The sequence below is a fragment of the Nomascus leucogenys genome, chromosome 8 (genome assembly GCF_006542625.1).
Source record: "Nomascus leucogenys isolate Asia chromosome 8, Asia_NLE_v1, whole genome shotgun sequence".
In the NCBI taxonomy this organism is placed as follows: Eukaryota; Metazoa; Chordata; class Mammalia; order Primates; family Hylobatidae; genus Nomascus; species Nomascus leucogenys.
The window spans coordinates 36,471,537-36,489,307 of NC_044388.1; positions in this window are offsets into that span (position 1 = coordinate 36,471,537).

A 17,771-nucleotide genomic window follows, 5' to 3' on the forward strand; every position below is an offset into this window, starting at 1 on the left:
ATTTGTATCTTCTCTTTTCTTGATGAATTTGACTAGAGTTTTATTAATGTTATTGATTTTCTCATAGAATCATTTTTGGTTTCATGATTTTAAAAATTTAATTGATTTCTGCTCTTATTCCTACTTACTTTTTATTTAATTTTCTCTTCTTTTCCTAGTTTCCTCAAGTGGAAACTTTAAGATTTGTACCCTTTCTTATTTTCTAATATGGATGTTTAGTGCTACAGTTTCTCCAATAGTTATTGTGTTAGTGGCATCTACAAATTTTGATGTATTATGTCTATTTTTATTTCATTAAAATGATTTCTAATTTTTAAATTTCTTCTTTAATCTATGGGTTATTTAGAAGTTGCTATTTAGTCTCTAAATATTTCAGGATTTTCCAAAGGTTTTTCCATTATTTATTTCTAATTTAATTCTATTGTGGTCAGAAAACATTTGTATAACTTAAATTCTTTTCATCTTATGGGGATTTGTTTTATCACCAAGACTTTGTTTTATTTTGGTAAATATTCCATATACACTTGAGAAGAATGTACATTCTGCTGTTCTTGTGTGGAGTGTTTTATCAACTTCATCTTGGGCAAGCTAGTTAATGTAGGTCAATGTTGTTGAAAACTTTTAGGTCTTCACTGATATTCCAGCTACTTTTCAACCTACTTTTGAGAGAAGGGTACTGAAATATCCAACTGTAATTGTGAATTTGTCTGCTCCTTATAATTCTATCAGTTTTTTCCTTATATATTTTGAAGTTGTGTTATTACATGCAAAAACTTTAGAACTGTTATGTCACCTGATATATATTGAACTCATTAACAATATGCGATGACTTCCTCTATTGTCAATAATATTCTTTGCTCTAAAATGTACTTTGTCTTACATTCATTCTGGTTTTTCTTTGATTTGTATTAGAATGGTATATATTTTTTCCATCACTTTACTTTTAACCTGCTTGTGTTTTACATTTAAAATGTGTTTCCTGTGGGCTGCATATAGTTGTGCCTTGTTTTTAAATCCAATTTGACTTAGACACTATTTTCTTCTAGAAATAAATTTGACAATTTATTTTAATTGAGGATGTTTAGACCATTTACATTTAATGTGATTATTGATACAGTTAAGTTTCAGTCTTTTTTCTTGTCATTTGTTTTCTGGTCTTCTGTACTTTGTTTACACTTTGCAAATTTCCTGTCTTCTTTGGGATTAATTTAACATTTCTTATGATTTTATTTCATTTTCTTTGCAAGTTTACTAGCTCTTACTTTTTGTTTTATTGTTTTAGTGGTTGCTTTAGAGTTTATTTTATACATATTCAAGTTATCACAGTCTACCTTCAAGTGGTATTATATCACTTAATGTGTAGTACAAGAACCTTACAATAGTATTATCTCTATTTCTTTCCTTTTATTCTTTATATTATTGATGTCATGTATTTTATTATACATATGTTATAGGTATTATAATTCATTGTTATTATTTTTGTTTAAATAGTAAATTATCTTTTTTTTTTTTTTAATTTTGAGACAGAGTCTCGCTACGTTGCCCAGGCTGGGGTGCAGTGACACGATCTTGGCTCTCTACATACCTGGCCTCCCAGGTTCAGGCAATTCTTGTGCCTCAGCCTCTCAAGTAGCTGGGATTATAGGCATACACCACCACACCTGGTTAATTTTTATATTTTTATTAGAGATGGGGTTTTGCCATGTTGGCCAGGCTGGTCTCAAACTCCTGGTTTCAAGTGATCTGCCTGCTTTGGCCTCCCAAAGTGCTGCAATTACAGGCGTCACTGTGCCTGGCCAGTCAATTATCTTTTAAATATATTTAAATGAGAAAAATATCTCATACATTTACCCAGACAGTTACCATTTCAAATGTTCTTTCTTTAAAATAGATTCATATTTCCATCTGGCATTATTTTCCTTTTGCCTGAAGGACTTCCTTTAATTTAAGGAATATTTAAGTATGTTTAACATATCTGTACTCTGGGTTTGCTGGTGATAAATTTTCTGTGCTTTTGTATGTTTAAAAAAATCATTATTTGTCTTTATTTTTAAAATTTATTTTTTCTGTGTATAGAATTCTAGGTTGGCAATTTGATGTTTATTCATTCAGTACTTTACCAGCACTTCACTGGCATTACTTACTATAAGAAATTTGCTATTATTATTATCTTTGTTCCTATTTATGTATCATGCTATTTTATTCTGATGTGTTAAGATTTTATCATTAGTTTTCATAAATTTAATTATGATGTGCCTTCGTGTAGTTTTCTTCATGTTTTTTGTCCTTATAGCCACTGTGCTTCTTGAATCTGTGGAATTATAATTTTCATTAAGTTCAGAAAAATTTTAGCCATTTTTTTTTTGTATCGTGCCATTTTTCTTTACCCTTTTGGAGAATTCAATTACCTATATATGAGCTATTTGAAGTTGTCCCATAAAACAATACTATTCTTTTTATTCATTTCTTTCTCTATGTCTTTCACTTAAGATAGTTTCTACTGTGATGTATTTAAGTTCATTAATCTTTTCTTCTGCACTGTCAAATTTGTTGTGAATCCCAATGAATATTGATTTCATCTTAGACACTATTTTCATCTAGAAATTTTATTGGGATTATTTTTATATCTTCCATAGCTTTGACTGTTAGTATAGTTGATACAGTTATATTATCTGTTTTAATGTTTTTGTCTGTTAATTCTAACATCTGGGTGAGTTCGGGTCTGACTTTGAGTGATTTTTCTTATCATCATGGTTCATATTTTCCTGCCTCTTTGCATGACTGGTCATCTTTGATTGGATGCTTGACATAGTAATTTTATGTTACTGGGTGCTGGATATTTTTATATTTCTATCAATATTTTTGAGCTTTGTTGTGGGATGCAGGTAAGTTGCTTAGAAACAGATCTTTTTGCATCTTGCTTTTCAGATGTGTAATGCAGGAGCAGTACAGCAGTTTAGTCTAGAGCTACTTATTTCTAACCAATGAGGCAAAATCCTTCTGTGAACTCTATTTAATGCCCCTGAATTATGAGATTTTCAAGTCAGGCTGGTGGCAACAAAAAATATTCCAAGAACTGTGTACATGCCAGATTTCTGCTAATTGTTTTGAATGGCTCTCTGGACTCAGATAGTTTCCTTACAAGTATGTACTGATCAGTACTCAAGGGGACTCTCTGCAGACCTCTGGGATCTCTTTCTGCTCAACATTTTCTTCTCCAGAACTCTTTCCTGCAAAATCTAGCTACCTTAAGCATCCTTCGATTTTTAGTTCCACTTCTACTCAAGAAGTCCACTGGGCTTTGCATGGGTTCTCCCTCTCTGTTCTGTGGTCCGGAAATTCTTTTGAGGCAATATATCCGGAACAATCATATGGCTTACTTAGTTGGTTTCTTGTTTCTCTCGCATTGCTGTCCTTCGTTGCCTGATGTTCAGTGTCTTGAAAACCATTGTAACGTATATTCTTGTCTGTTTTGTTTTGTTTCTTGTTATTTCAGCTTGGAGGTTAAATCTGGCCCCTTCTTGACTAGAAATAGAAGCAATTCCCTTACTCTTTTTAATATTTTGATATTATTTATCAGGCTTTGGCTTTGTTTAGATATCTGTCTATTTTCTGTCTCACTGGAGATCAGGTACTCTGTTTTGTTCACCTTTTTTTGAACATTAGTGAATGAATAAATGAATGAAGTATGTGATCTAAAATGACAATGAACATAGAAATCTTGAAACTTTCTGTAATCACCTACCAAGTTATCTTGCCTTATAATTGTTTTATGGTGATAATCAGTGGCTCTTTTCTAAAGATCTTGCAACTTTTTGTTGATAATTGTCCACTGTTTCGAGTGGTAAGAAAAGAGTACTTTCTCCTCAGTTTGCAGAATAAAAAGTAGAGCATTTAAAACTTTTTTAGAGTGTCAAGCAAAGATAGTTTGCATTATAAAATCAATGAAAATACTGAAGCTTTTCATCTCTGAAAAATATTAAATATGTAAATTAGGGCACAAATTTTAGTTTGCTCTTAGGTAGTTTGATAATTATGAGAATTATATTATTTAAATCTAAGCTCTCAAGAGTTCTTTCTTTTTTATATTTCTAAGGGAGCTCAACCTTATGTTAATGTACAAATTCTTTTTGAGTATTAGTGAATCAACAGTTTTCACAAATTATCTAACTCCTCATTATCCTCACTTTACAGTATGAGAAATCTCATTTGATTTAAGATACGACAATATCTGTTACTGTAATAATTCTGTTCTGACAAATTTTAATTTTATTTTAAAATACTGGCAGAAGGTAAAAGCTCAAATAGGAAATTCACCTTTTGACTTTATCCATCTATTTATCTTTTGGAACTCATGGTTTTCCACTTGCTTTTTTCATTAACATATCTTGAAGAGTTTTTCTCTATTAGCTTTTATAATTTTAACTTGTTCTTTTAATTGCTGCAGAATATTTCTCATGTACATGTATTATAATTTACATAATCAATCTTCCATTGAAGTTTTAAATGGAATTCTTTGTGCGACTAAGAATATTACTATCAGGCATACCTTTTTATGTTTGATATGAAACATCTGTGAACTTTTTAGGATTTGTATTTAATTTACTGAATTTTCTGGAATTTTTGGACCATTCCATTGGGGACATTTAGATAATTTCTGGCCAAGATAAAGTGTGACTGCTTTGAAAAGTCTACAAAAGCAACCTTTACAAAAGCTTCTTTTGGCAAAGCACAGCCTAGAACCAAGCCAATAGCATTTTTCAGCTTCACTGCATTCATGGTTTTTGAGGCCATGAGGTGTCAGTATCCTTTCTGTAGATGTTTCAGAAGAATGCCTCAATTCATATTTCACTTGTGGGATTTGGTAATTTGGCATAAATGAACACTACAAAGAGGTTCTAGTTTGGTGACCATATATTACAAAAATGGTTGGATTCATATTCATGTATATTTGTGAATTTCAGGTTTTTTGAAATTGATATCCAGCCTGTGAAATCAGGCGTAATGTTTTAAAAAGCAAAATTTAGGATTACTAACACGTTTCAAATACTATTTTATAATATGCTTGTTTATTAGTCTGTTCTCATACTGCTATAAAAGACTGCCTGAGACTGGGCAATTTATAAAGTAAAAAGGTTTAATTCACTAATAGTTCCACATGGCTAGGGAGGCCTCACGAAACTTACAATTATGGCAGAATGGGAAGAAAACACATCCTTCTTCACATGATGACAGGAAAGAGAAGAATGAGAGCCAGGCAAAGGGGAAAGCCCCTTACAAAACCATCAGATCTTGTGAAAGCTTCCTATCATGAGAATAGCATGGGGAAAAACACCCCCATGATTAAATTACCTCCACCTGGTCCCTCCCATGACATGTGGGGATTATGGAAACCACAATTCAAGCTAAGATTTGGGTGGAGACAAAGCCAAATCATATCATTCCATTCCTGGCCCCTCCCAAATCTCATATCCTCACAATTCAAAACACAATCATGCCTTTCCAATAGTCCCCCAAATTGTTAACAAATTCCAGCGTAACTCAAAAGCCAGGTCCAAAGTCTCATCTGAGACAAGGTAAGTCCCTTCCACCTATGAACCTGTAAAATCAAATGCAAGTTAGTTACTTCTTAGATACAATGAGGGTACAGGCATTGAGTGAATACACCCATTCTAAATGGGAGAAGTTGGTCAAAACAAAGGGGCTGCAGGCCCCACTAGGACAGTCATTAAATCTTAAATTTCCAAAATCATCTCCTTTGATTCCATGTCTCACATCCAGGGCACTCTGATGCAAGAGGTGGTGGCCTTGGGAAGCTCCACCCCTGTGGCTTTGCAGGGTACAGCCCCCTACCTGACTGCTATCATGGGCTGGCATTGAGTGTCTGTGGCATTGCCAGGTGCATGGTCCAAGCTGTCAGTGGCAGTACCATTCTGAAGTTTGGAGGATGGTGGCCCTCCTCTCACAGCTCCACTAGGCAGTGCCCCAGTGGGACTCTGTGTGTGGACTCTGACTCCACATTTCTCTTCCACACTGCCCTAGCAGAGGTTCTTCATGAAGGCTCTGCCCCTGCAGCAAACTTCTGCCTGGACATCCAGGCATTTCCATATATCCTCTGAAATCTAGATGGAGGTTTTCCGACCTCAATTCTTGACTTCTGTGCACTTGCAGGCTCAGCACCACGTGGGAGCTGTCAAAGCTTGGGGCTTGCACCCTCTGAAGCCAAAACCTGAGCTGTACCTTGACCCCTTTTAGTTACTGCTGGAGTGGCTGGGATGCAGGGCACCAAGTCGCTGGGCTGCACACAGCAGGGGGGCCCTGGACCTGCTATTAGGAAGCCATTTTTTCCTCCTAGGCCTTCAGGCCTGTGATGGGAGGGGCCACCGTAAAGGTCTCTGACATGCCCTGGAGACGTATTCTTCATTGTCTTGGTGATTAATATTTAGCTTCTTGTTACTTATGTAAACTTCTGCAGCAGGCTTAAATTTCTCCTCAGAAGATGGGGTTTCCTTTTCTATTGCATCATCAGGCTGCAAATTTTCCAAACTTTTATGCTCTGCTTCTTCTGAAATGCTTTGCTGCTTAGAAATTTCTTCCACAGGATATCCTAAATCATCTCTCTCAAGTTCGAAGTTCCACAGATCTCTAGGGCAGGGGCAAAATGCCACCAGTGTCTTTGCTAAAGCATAACAAAAGTCACTGTTACTCCAGTTCCCAACAAATTCCTCTTCTCAGTCTGGAACCATCTCAGCATGAACTTCATTGCCCTTATTACTATCAGCATTTTGGTCAAAGCCATTCAATACATATCTAGGAAGTTCCAAACTTTCCCATATCTTTCTGTCTTCTGAGCCCTCCAAGTCTCTAGGAAGTTCCAAACTTTCCCACATTTTCCTGTCTTCTTCTGAGCCCTCCAAAATGTTCCAGCCTCTGCCTGTTACCCAGTTCCGAGGTCACTCCCACATTTTTGGGTATACTTATAGCTCCCCACTCCTGGTACCAATTTACTGTATTAGTCCATTCTCACACTGCTATAAAGTACTGACTGAGATGGTAATTTATAAATGCTAAAGATCTAATTTAATCACAGTTCAGCATGGCTGGAGGGGCCTCAGGAAACTTACAATCATGGTGGAAGGGGAAGCAAACATGTCTTTCTTGATATGATGGCAGAAAAGAGAAGAATGAGAGCTGAGCCAAGGAGGAAGCCCATTAGAAAACCATCAGATATCATGAGAACTTATTCACTATCATGAGAATGCCATGTGGGGAACCACCCCTATGATTCAATTACCTCCACCTGCTCCCTCCCATGACATATGGGGATCATGGAAACTACAATTCAAGATGAGATTTGGGTGGGGACACAGCCACACCATATAAGCTTGATCAAATAAACTTTTTGGAAAAAAAAAAGAAGAACAGAAGATCATTTTGAAAATAACACAAATGTGCCATACTTTTAATACTTTTTCTTCTAAAAGCTTCAGATGCTTCCTTAGATATCATCAAATTATATGTCACTGCAGTCATGGAAGAAAGATCAGTGATAGGAATTGTAGGCATTTATGGGCTTCATGGTTTTGTCCAAGATAAAAAGAAGAACCACTATTTATTGCTCAAATCCTTTAGAAAAGTAACTTACTATACATTGTCTCTTTTAGCCTCAGAACATCAATGTAAGGGAGGTATTATTAGCCCCGAGGTTCAATGACATTAAGAGTTTAAACAAAGCCATACACCTAGAAAGTGAAAGTGAGGGTTTGAACTCAGGTCTATCTTTTTTCAAATCTTGTGCTTTTTCCTCCAAAAGGAATATTTTTTTTCCACTATAGAATACTTTTTTTGTGTATGTGCACATGCATACATGTGTGTATGGAGAGTTGCTCCAGAATTCTCAAACATTTGTATATCCTAATGTAAAGGGGAAAAAAAAAAACCCACATAGCCTATCTTTGTTTTGAACAGGAAAGAAAATAAATTTTTTTTTTTTTTGAGACGGAGTCTCGCTCTGTTGCCCAGGCTGGAGTGCAGTGGCGTGATCTCAGCTCACTGCAAGCTCTACCTCCTGGGTTCACACCATTCTCCTGCCTCAGCCTCCTGAGTAGCTGGGACTGCAGGTGCCTGCCACCATGACCTGCTAATTTTTTTGTATTTTTAGTAGAGACAGGGTTTCACCATGTTAGCCAGGATGGTCTTGGTCTCCTGACTTCGTGATCCACCCGCCTCAGCCTCCCAAAGCGCTGGGATTACAGGTGGGAGCCTCCGTGCCCAGCAAGAAAATAAATTTTAATGTGGGCGTAGGCCCACTACTTTGTTCTTTCCATTATTTTATTTGTAAACATTGATAGGGGATGGAGTCCTTACTAAGAATTTGATTTTTGACAATTAAAAGAAAAACACATTTTTAAAAATATATATTCTTTCTTTGATTGTCACTTGAATTAGAAAAAGGAGAATAATGTTCTCATGAGAGAAGGGTCCTAGCATAATGAAAGCAAAGCCTAAGAATGAAGTGTTTAGTAAGAGATTTCCTGTGGATAGGACTGGAGGCAAATTTTTTTGAACAGTACTGTCTGACATATATTCAAAGTTGTTTACTATTCTATGTGATCATTATCCTCTTTGTCATTAAATCTTCAAATTGATTACATATAATATCCTCGTATTTGTTTTAATTTGGGTAATGAGGGAGAAGATGATGGCCATGGTGGGCAAAATAAGAAAGGGCTTAGCAGTACAGAAGGCTAACCATGAACGGCAATCAAGGATTAAGCAGGGGCAGCAACTTAAAGGAGGAGGGAGAGGAGATTTCACTTCTCTTCCAGATTTCCATTCTGTTCTTCTCAGAGAATCTGCAGCAATATTAGAACACTAGACTTTGCATAGTTAGTGGAATGCGGACTAAAACCTAAAAGATGGGAATTCTGGGGCAGAGGGTGGAACACTTGGGGATATTTGATTTAAATAACTTTCATAATAATTAGGCTTTCTTGTTTTACCATTTTGGGTAGCTATAAGATGCCTCACAAAAATATTCCTGTAGTTACCTTCAGTATCTCTGAAGTGATAACTTATTAATAAAATTATCATTACTGCCCTCATGAGACATAGAAAATGCTTGGTTGCATTCTCTCTTCCTTTATTTCCTCTTTCTTTTTGTGTATTTGGGGGTATGTGTCTACCCGCAGATGGGCAGAACTTTTTTAAATATAGTAAGTGGCTTCCTAACAAGGTGTTTAAAATTCATAATGAACATGTTATAGGTTTTAGAAACAACCTCATTGTTAATAAGACTGAGAACTTGAGGCACAAAGAGAGTAACTCGTTTCAGCAGAATGTGGAATATATGCACAATAGCATGAGGCAAAACAAGCTGTAGTATTTGCTAGATTATTTAGGCAGTCAATACCATTGCCTTCATGTAATTTAATTCTTAGTTTTGGTTTTCTGTTGAAGTAATTGATGGAAAATCAACATAAATTAAAGAATATTTTCATTTTTTCTTAAAGATAAGTAATACAACTCTGTTTTGAGAAAATATTATTTAAAATATATATTTTTAATATAATGATTTAGTTATCTATTTCTTTGAGTCTTCCTAAATTAAGTTTTGCTGTTAAAAAACCTTAACTAGATAAGCATCTGTTCCTTTTGCGTGGTTGGAGTCTACCCTCTTCCTAAGAATAAACTCATTTCAGTTATTTTTCTTTAATAAGCCTGCTCTAAGACTTCCATTTATGATTCTCAATTTGAGTGGCCTTTTCTCAATGCCTGCAATTTAAGTACATAATATTTTCTATTGTTTTTCCTGCTTATTCAAGTAAATTACTGCCATCGTCCCCTGATCTACCTACTGTTTAAAATCTAAATTGACAATACAAAACAATTTGAATATTTGGAACAATATCCTCTAACATAGGTCAGATATTAATAAATTCTTACAGAATCTCCATTAAGAGAGATAGCTGTGTCATGGCTAAGAGCATGATTTTAATCCAGGCTTTACCACTTACAATTCTGTGAAGCTGGACAAATTTTAAAATCTCTCTTTAAATGGTTACCACATCTGGAAAATCTCAATGAAATAGCATATTCCTTATCTGGTTGTTGCAAGAAAAAAAAAATATATATATATATATGCACCGAATTACAGCAAAATCCATCCCATGGTATTTCATGCATTTTACATTAAAAAAGGACACTAAGAAGCAAATTCATTTAATAGTCAAAATACCAACTAAAATCATCTCTAATGCAGTGGTATGTTGATTTAAATCATCCTTATGTTATCTGCAGTATCTCAGTTGTTAGAGGAGATTATTTAATCCATGAATAATAATATATTATTGAAAGCACAAGTATATTGGCATCTGTCTTAGTCAGTCCTGGCTGCTGTAACAGAATACCATAGACTGGGTAGCTTAAACAACATTTATTCCTGAGTTTTGGAGGCTGGGAAGTCCAAGTTCAGAGCACCAGCAGATCTCTAACTCTTGGTGCACATCAATACCCCCAAGTCTCCGCTCCTTGAGTGTGGACGGAAACTGTGATTTGTTTCTTAACCAATAGAATATGGCAAAGGTGATAGGATGTCTGTGATTATGTGCATGTGATTATATAAGATTGTAATGTGTGTCTTGTGAGAAGCCTTTCTTTTTTGTTGGCTTTGTAGAGGAAAGCTGCTGTGTTGTAAGAAGTCCACAGGGCAAGAAAGTTAGGCCCTCAGTCTGGCAACCCACAAGATACTGAATATTCCTAGTAGTTACGTGGGCAAAGAAGTGGACCTTTCTCCTCTCAAGCTTTAGAGAAACTACTAGGCTGACACCTTGGTTGTAGCCTTGCAGAATACTCAGCTAAGCTGTGCTCACACTCCTGACTCACAGAACCTGTGAGACAATAAAAGCATTTTTATGGTACTAAGTTTGTGGTAATAGGTAGGTAATTAACACAGAATCTTTGCTCTGTAGTGGCAGAAAGCTTAGCAAAATTGTCTCCTACAACTTACATGGAAAGAAGAATTTGTAAGTATCATGTACGTAGTTATCTAGCTAAGGAGATTTTTGAGGAAAGTATTGAATATTCTGCCTAATTTCTTCTTGCTGCTTATGGTAAGATGCAAGAGGAAAGTTATAAATTGACAGAACTGTTAAACAAAAACAAACAAGGGCTGGATGACTTAGGAAATGCTCGGCCTCTCCAGAGACAAAAAACCCCATGACATTTGAGAAATGACTCCAGTCCCTGCCACAAATGAAGGTCCAAAGAAAAACATGAGGGTGTGGTTGTACAACCTTTTGTTAAAAACCTCGGAAAAATCAAAGGACTAGAGTAGTCTTCAGTTACATAAAGTGCCCTTTCAAGAGATTGAAGTTGTGCCTCATGGAAATTTTTGATTAAATGATAGTATCTCTAAGAAGTTAAGTGTATTGTCCTTTTGTCTAATGGAGTGAACCTCAGTGAAATTCACAGGAGTCCTACAAAGTATTTGAGAAAATTGTTACAGCAAAAGCAATGTTAACTGGAACTGAAAGTGGCAGAGAATAAAATGTGAAAGAGGCTTCTGGACCCTCAAATTTACAGGCAGGAGCAGGCTGTTAAAATTACTCAGCTGCAAACATGTACTCTGTCTCTCTCTCTCTCTCACACACACACACACACACACACACACACACACACACACACACACACGAAGGATGATTCAGAGGGCTAAGCTGAGAGCCATGAAGAATTATCCTATGCTGAGAAACCTAGTTAAGAAAATTTTTAACATTTGTCAGGCTGGATTTCAGAATTGCTATGGACCAGTGACTTCTTTGTACCTTCTATTTCCCCCATTTTGAACAAGAATGTCTGTATGTCTATAGATGTTTTCTTACGCCTATTCAACCATTATATGTTGGGTGTGTGGGTGGGCAAATAACTTGTCTTTTTAGTTTGACAGATTGACAGATCAATTTAAACAGCCTTCATCAATGCCTGGACCTGATTTAGATAATACAATTCTGGATATTGTGCAGATGCTCTAATAGGATGGGACTCTGGGGGACCTTGGGAGAGGATGAGTGTGAATCATTCTTCTCATGTGCAAAATACACTCATCCTCTCCCAAGGTGGGCCAGAGGGTGAACTGTGGCAGATAGATTCTAGGGTGCCTCCATGGTCTCCACCTCCCATGTATTTATGCCTTTATGCAGCCACTTTTCCTTAGTGTGAGTGGGATCCATGTCTCACTTCTAACCAATAGCAAAAGGGATGTATGTATGTAATTACGTGAATGTGATTTAGTCACATATGATTGCAATTGTATCTTGCAAGGTGACTCTCTTTTTCCCTTGCTGGCTTTGAAGAAGCAAGCTACCATGTTATAAGATACACATGAAGAGGGTCCCATGGCAAGAAACTGAGAGCAGCCCCTGGCCAATAGCCAATAAGGAACCAAGATCCTCAGTCCAGTAGCCTACAAGGAACTGAATGCTGCCAACAATCACAGGAGTGAGGAAGCCGATCCTTTCCTAATTGAGCCTTAGATAGGAAGCCTTGGCCTATACCTTGATTGTTACCTTGCAGAAGAGCCAGCTAAGCTGTGCCTAGACTCCTAACCTATATAAACTGTGAAATAATAACCATGTGTTTTTGTAAGGTACCAACTTTGGGGTAACATTGTTGCACAGCAGTCAACAATGAATACATAGAATTTACTAAAATGTAAGTTTCATGATTGCAAATAATTTTGTCATATACCTAGAAATGTGTCTGGAATTTGGAGGTGTTCAGTAAATATTGGTAGGAAATAAAGAAGAAAGAAAGAAAGAAAAAAGGAAGCAGAGGACAGCCACTGAGACATCAGTGTGGTCTGGTGAGCAGACTACTGATGTGTCATGTGATTTGCTGGTACAAAGTAAGTTTGGTAGGATGTGCTGGATAAGTTTTTTTCTAGATGATTTTGTATCTGTGTCAAATGAATATGGTTATTTATATGTTGAGTTGAGAGATTTACATGTAGGTGTTTGGTCAGGAGGAAGAAATGACATGGATGTCAAGTTTACAATTTCTCAGTACTACCCTACTCCCTAATATTGTGATAAGAACTAGTTATAGTAGTCCAATCTCAAGAAATAGCTCTATTGCTTCTCACTTCTGAGAATATATCATAATTATATATTATAAATATATCATAATTATATATTATAAATATATAATTATATGTATTGCATATATTATATGTAATTATATGTATATTACATATATAATATAACATAATATATAATTATATATAATACATATATAATTATAATGTATTATATTCTCAGAGGTGATAAGTGGTTATTATATAATGAGGGTTATATAATATATAATATAATTACATATAATATATAGTATATAATATACATACTATATATACATATATAATACCTGTCAAGTAAATGGAATCATACAGTATGTGATCTTTTGCATATTGCTTTTTCACTTAGCATAATACTTCTGAGGTTCATTCCTATTGTACTGTGTATCAGCAACTTCTTTTCACTGCTGAATAATGTGCTGTTGTATGGTTCTGTCACATTTTAACAATTTACCAGTTGATGAACATTTGAACTGTTTCAACTTTTTGTTTAATGAAAACAATGCTGCCATAAATATGACTCATATCACATGAAAGTCTTTGTATGGATATATATTTTCATTTCTCTTGGGTAAATTTCTAGGTGTAGAATTGCTGGGTTATATGATACATTTAAGTTAACTTTTGTCATGCTATCTTCAGGACAAGATTTAGAAAAACAAAACCTTGTAGTGCTTAACAATGCTCTTTAAAATAATATTTCTTAAAGCTCTTTTGACTTGATTTGCATGTTTGAAAAAAAGGTGGAGTATGGGCTGCTTATTTTATATAACAATGAATATTAAACATATAAAAAAGCACACCTTTAAGTGGAAAGGATATGTAGTACTCTAGTCAACTACTGATAGAAAGTATATCTATAGAGAGAGATTAGGTATTACTTTAGAACCCCAATATTACCCAAAATGATTCACTTATAGGAATACTTGAACCTATATTAAATGAAGGTAATTAAAAAAATTAGATGCATGGATCTAATTATCACACATTTTGAGGAAGGAAATATAAGAGGCCATTTCATATACTTATTTATATAATATCTTTCAAGTGCAGAAACATAAAGCTAATTAGTGTAAATTAATGTACAAATAGAGAATTCATAGCAAATAAAATGAGAAACTATTCTCAGAAAAGATTGCTTTTATTATAATGAACTGCAAAAGCCTTAGCATTTTCATTGGCTTGGTGAAAAGTTCATTGATCTGAATAAGGGGAATCATGAGTGTAACTGTAACTGTTTTTTTTGTTTTTCCAGAAACAAGCGTTACTACAGGCTTTATAAGATTAATAAAGTTTTCTAGGAATTAAGTACAAAATATCCAGAATGGCTTTCAACTCGTATGTTATGTGTATGATTCTTCTTCTCACTTTAATGTTAATTTACTTATTTGTGGAATTCTAGCACAAAAAGGCACTTAGTGAAGATTAAAAGTGTAGTCTTTGGAATAAATATAAAAGGAAAATAACATCGACTTAGTTTGTCTTCCTCATAGGCTGCAAGAGATTAAAAAATGTAACATGATTTAAGAAGGAAAGGCATAAATTAATGAACAATAGATGATGGGTCTGAAGAAAGGTATGTAAGATGGTTGTATACGTTCCTAAGTGTTTTGGTTTGTTTATACGGAGGGCATCAATATTATCCCTAGAGACTTCTTCTAGGTACCATTTTCAAAGAGAGAATACTCAGCTACAGAGGCCATGGGCGCAACACGGTGTGGTATTTCTTCTGTTCTAAGCTCTAGGTATGAAAGGCTGGACTACTCAAGAGACCAATACTAAGTGCATCACAATTCTTAACAATGCCAAGCTTTTTAAAAAGCTTTTTTTTGGTGTCCAGATGTTATACATACATTTTGCAATGGTAGGAAACTTAAAAAATAACATTATGTGTACACATAAAAGATTGCATGAGTGTGACTACACTAAGACTAAAATTTGGGGAATTTGTAAGTCAAATTTGGCATGGGAAAATTAACTGGCAACTGGGTAACTGATGCTTTTTGAGTGATTACCATGTGCTAGGCACTGTTGTAATTGCTGTATACATGTTAACACATTTACTCTTTTTAACAGTCCTATGATGTGGGTATAATTATGGTCATTTCCATTTAGTAGATGAGGAACCCTAAGGCACTGGTGGTTAGGTAAATGGCCCAACATTACACAGCTTGGAAGTGCTGAGGTCAAGATTTGAACTCAGACAATCTGGCCCCAGATCTTACATTCTAAACTAATACGCCATATCATTCTCTTTAATGATTACACAGAGTAACTTCTTTGTAGAAAGTAAGATATACCTATCTGAGTATTGCCCTGTTATCCTAAAATACATACTACAATAAAAATCTTTCATATTTACTGTATACTAATTGAATATTTGTGATCATTTGAAAAAATATAATAAGTTTCCGTGCTGTTAATAATTATGTTGAGAAGAAACTATTTTGTAACTTTTTTGAAAATGGAAGGTACTTTTCTGTTTAATATCTTTTAAATGGAAAATACTTTCTATAGTCGTGATTATAAACTTTCCTTTGGTTTTAATTCTGTCTCAGGGTTTGTTGGTGGTGAACTTGCCTGATTGAAAGTCTTGGGCAAGTTTGGGATATTCTCACTCTGACTTAAGAGTTCACAATGCATTTGAACTCCTCTGTCCTGGACAATGTCAGGATTGGTTCAAATAATGATTCATAAGACATAAAATGTAATGAGAAGAAACATTATAGGCAAATAGTCTTCTAGAACCTTGTTTTAAATTAAAACGGTTTTAATTTACTTGGGCATTTTTATTAATGCTTAGGCATTTTAAATGCAAAATTGATAGCAGCATTAACCAAATGAAAAATCATAATATATGTCTTTCAGATAACCAAAAAGAGGTGGAAAAGTCTAGCAATTGATACCACAAAGATACTGAACTGTGGTTTAGCCGAGTACAGAGTATAGCTCCTAGGAGTGGAACAAGTTGCTTCTGAAGTATGAGTTTATAAACCTCAAAACAAGACTAGTGACAAACTTTGCTTCAATACGTCTAAGTTAATATATAAAATAAGACTGCTCGTGGGGAGGTTTATAGATTTTTCAGTAAACAACTTGTTTTTAAACACCTTTAAGCTGGAGAAGAAGCAACTGCCTACGTGTAAGTGATTGGTATGCTAACTATAGGTAATTCTTTTCTAGGCATTAGCCAAACCTCATAAAAACCACTACTGTGGTAGTTACTTCATTGGTTTGAATTGTCTCAGGCACTTGCAATTTTTTCAAAGATTATATTTCTCTGAAAATATCCTATAACTTAACATTTTCACTCTTCTGGCTGTTCTTTGCCTGGTTACTTCAAGGGGTTTCTCTCAAGTACTACCGTAACTTACAGGATGGAGGTTTTCTTATTCCTATCTGCAACTGTTCAGTGGGTAGTAATATGAATGCAAAAATATGTCTCCTCAGAAGCATTAGCATAATTTACTGTACATTCAATGAAATTAAGGCAGCCAATAAGGAATATAATTCTTATTTATTTTGAAATGATGATAACAAATGGCTTTGTTACCTTTAAGCTGCATACTGGCTTAAGCTCTTTTAAAATTCTATGGACTATATAAGCTACTCAATTTTAAGTTTTCATTTTTGAATTCAAGCTTCTTTGGTTAGGTAAAGAATAAAAGTAACCACCATAAAGAAGTAGAAAATATAATCATCTAATTTCTCCTGAACTCTGTATAACATTGGCCATTAATCTACATCAATATATGGTGAAGATATGTAAGCAGAATGTACAATGTATAAGACATGCATATATCAATGTAAAGTAAGTAGTAATGTTTGTTTTAAATTCCGCAGATCCATTTAGATTCCTTTGGTTTTATATTTGGTCTATTTTGTTACTGCCTCTATAATTCTGCTGATTTATTTCAAATTTTACAACATCTATTTCTCCTTTGAGAAAATGTAGACAACTGATATTGGGATAGAGTTTAAATTGTGAGAAATATTCAATCACAGTAAAAGAAATGCATTAGAACTAGAACTTGGGTGATTTTAAATTTTATTAGAAGTAGGTGTCAAGTTACCTAAGATGTCCGAGAGAGCTGATGGGTTATGAATTAAATTTTAGGTTCTGCTTATCGTTTCTTAGAAATCAATTTAAGACATCAGTTTTCAATAGCTTTTTTATGTATAACTAAAAAAGAGATATATGATATTTGGTAAAATAAAGATACATGGCTTCCAGTCTCTTGAGACATCTGTCTTCATGAAAGAGATGGGGAGTTCCCATTTCTACTTACAAGAATGAATATATGTCATAATAAAGACCAGCTATCATTTGTTATATACAAAATATGTGGTTCTTTCTTTGATTTTTTTTCTGGATTTAGACAACCACAGATGACATTTATGAGAAATGAACTGCACTGAATTCAACTGAGAAAGTAGAAGATTCTGTATCTCCATTAACTTGTGAGAGGCTCATCATTCCAAACCTTCTCCAGACAGCCCAGCGATCTTCACATTCTCTCAACTGCACGGTCTATGACTGTCATTTGTCAATTAATTGTGAACTGAGTTCATATATAGTCTGTGTGTGTTTCAGTACACATGTAGGAATATCTAGGGAGGTATTGTTGTTCTGGGCTCTTTGGAA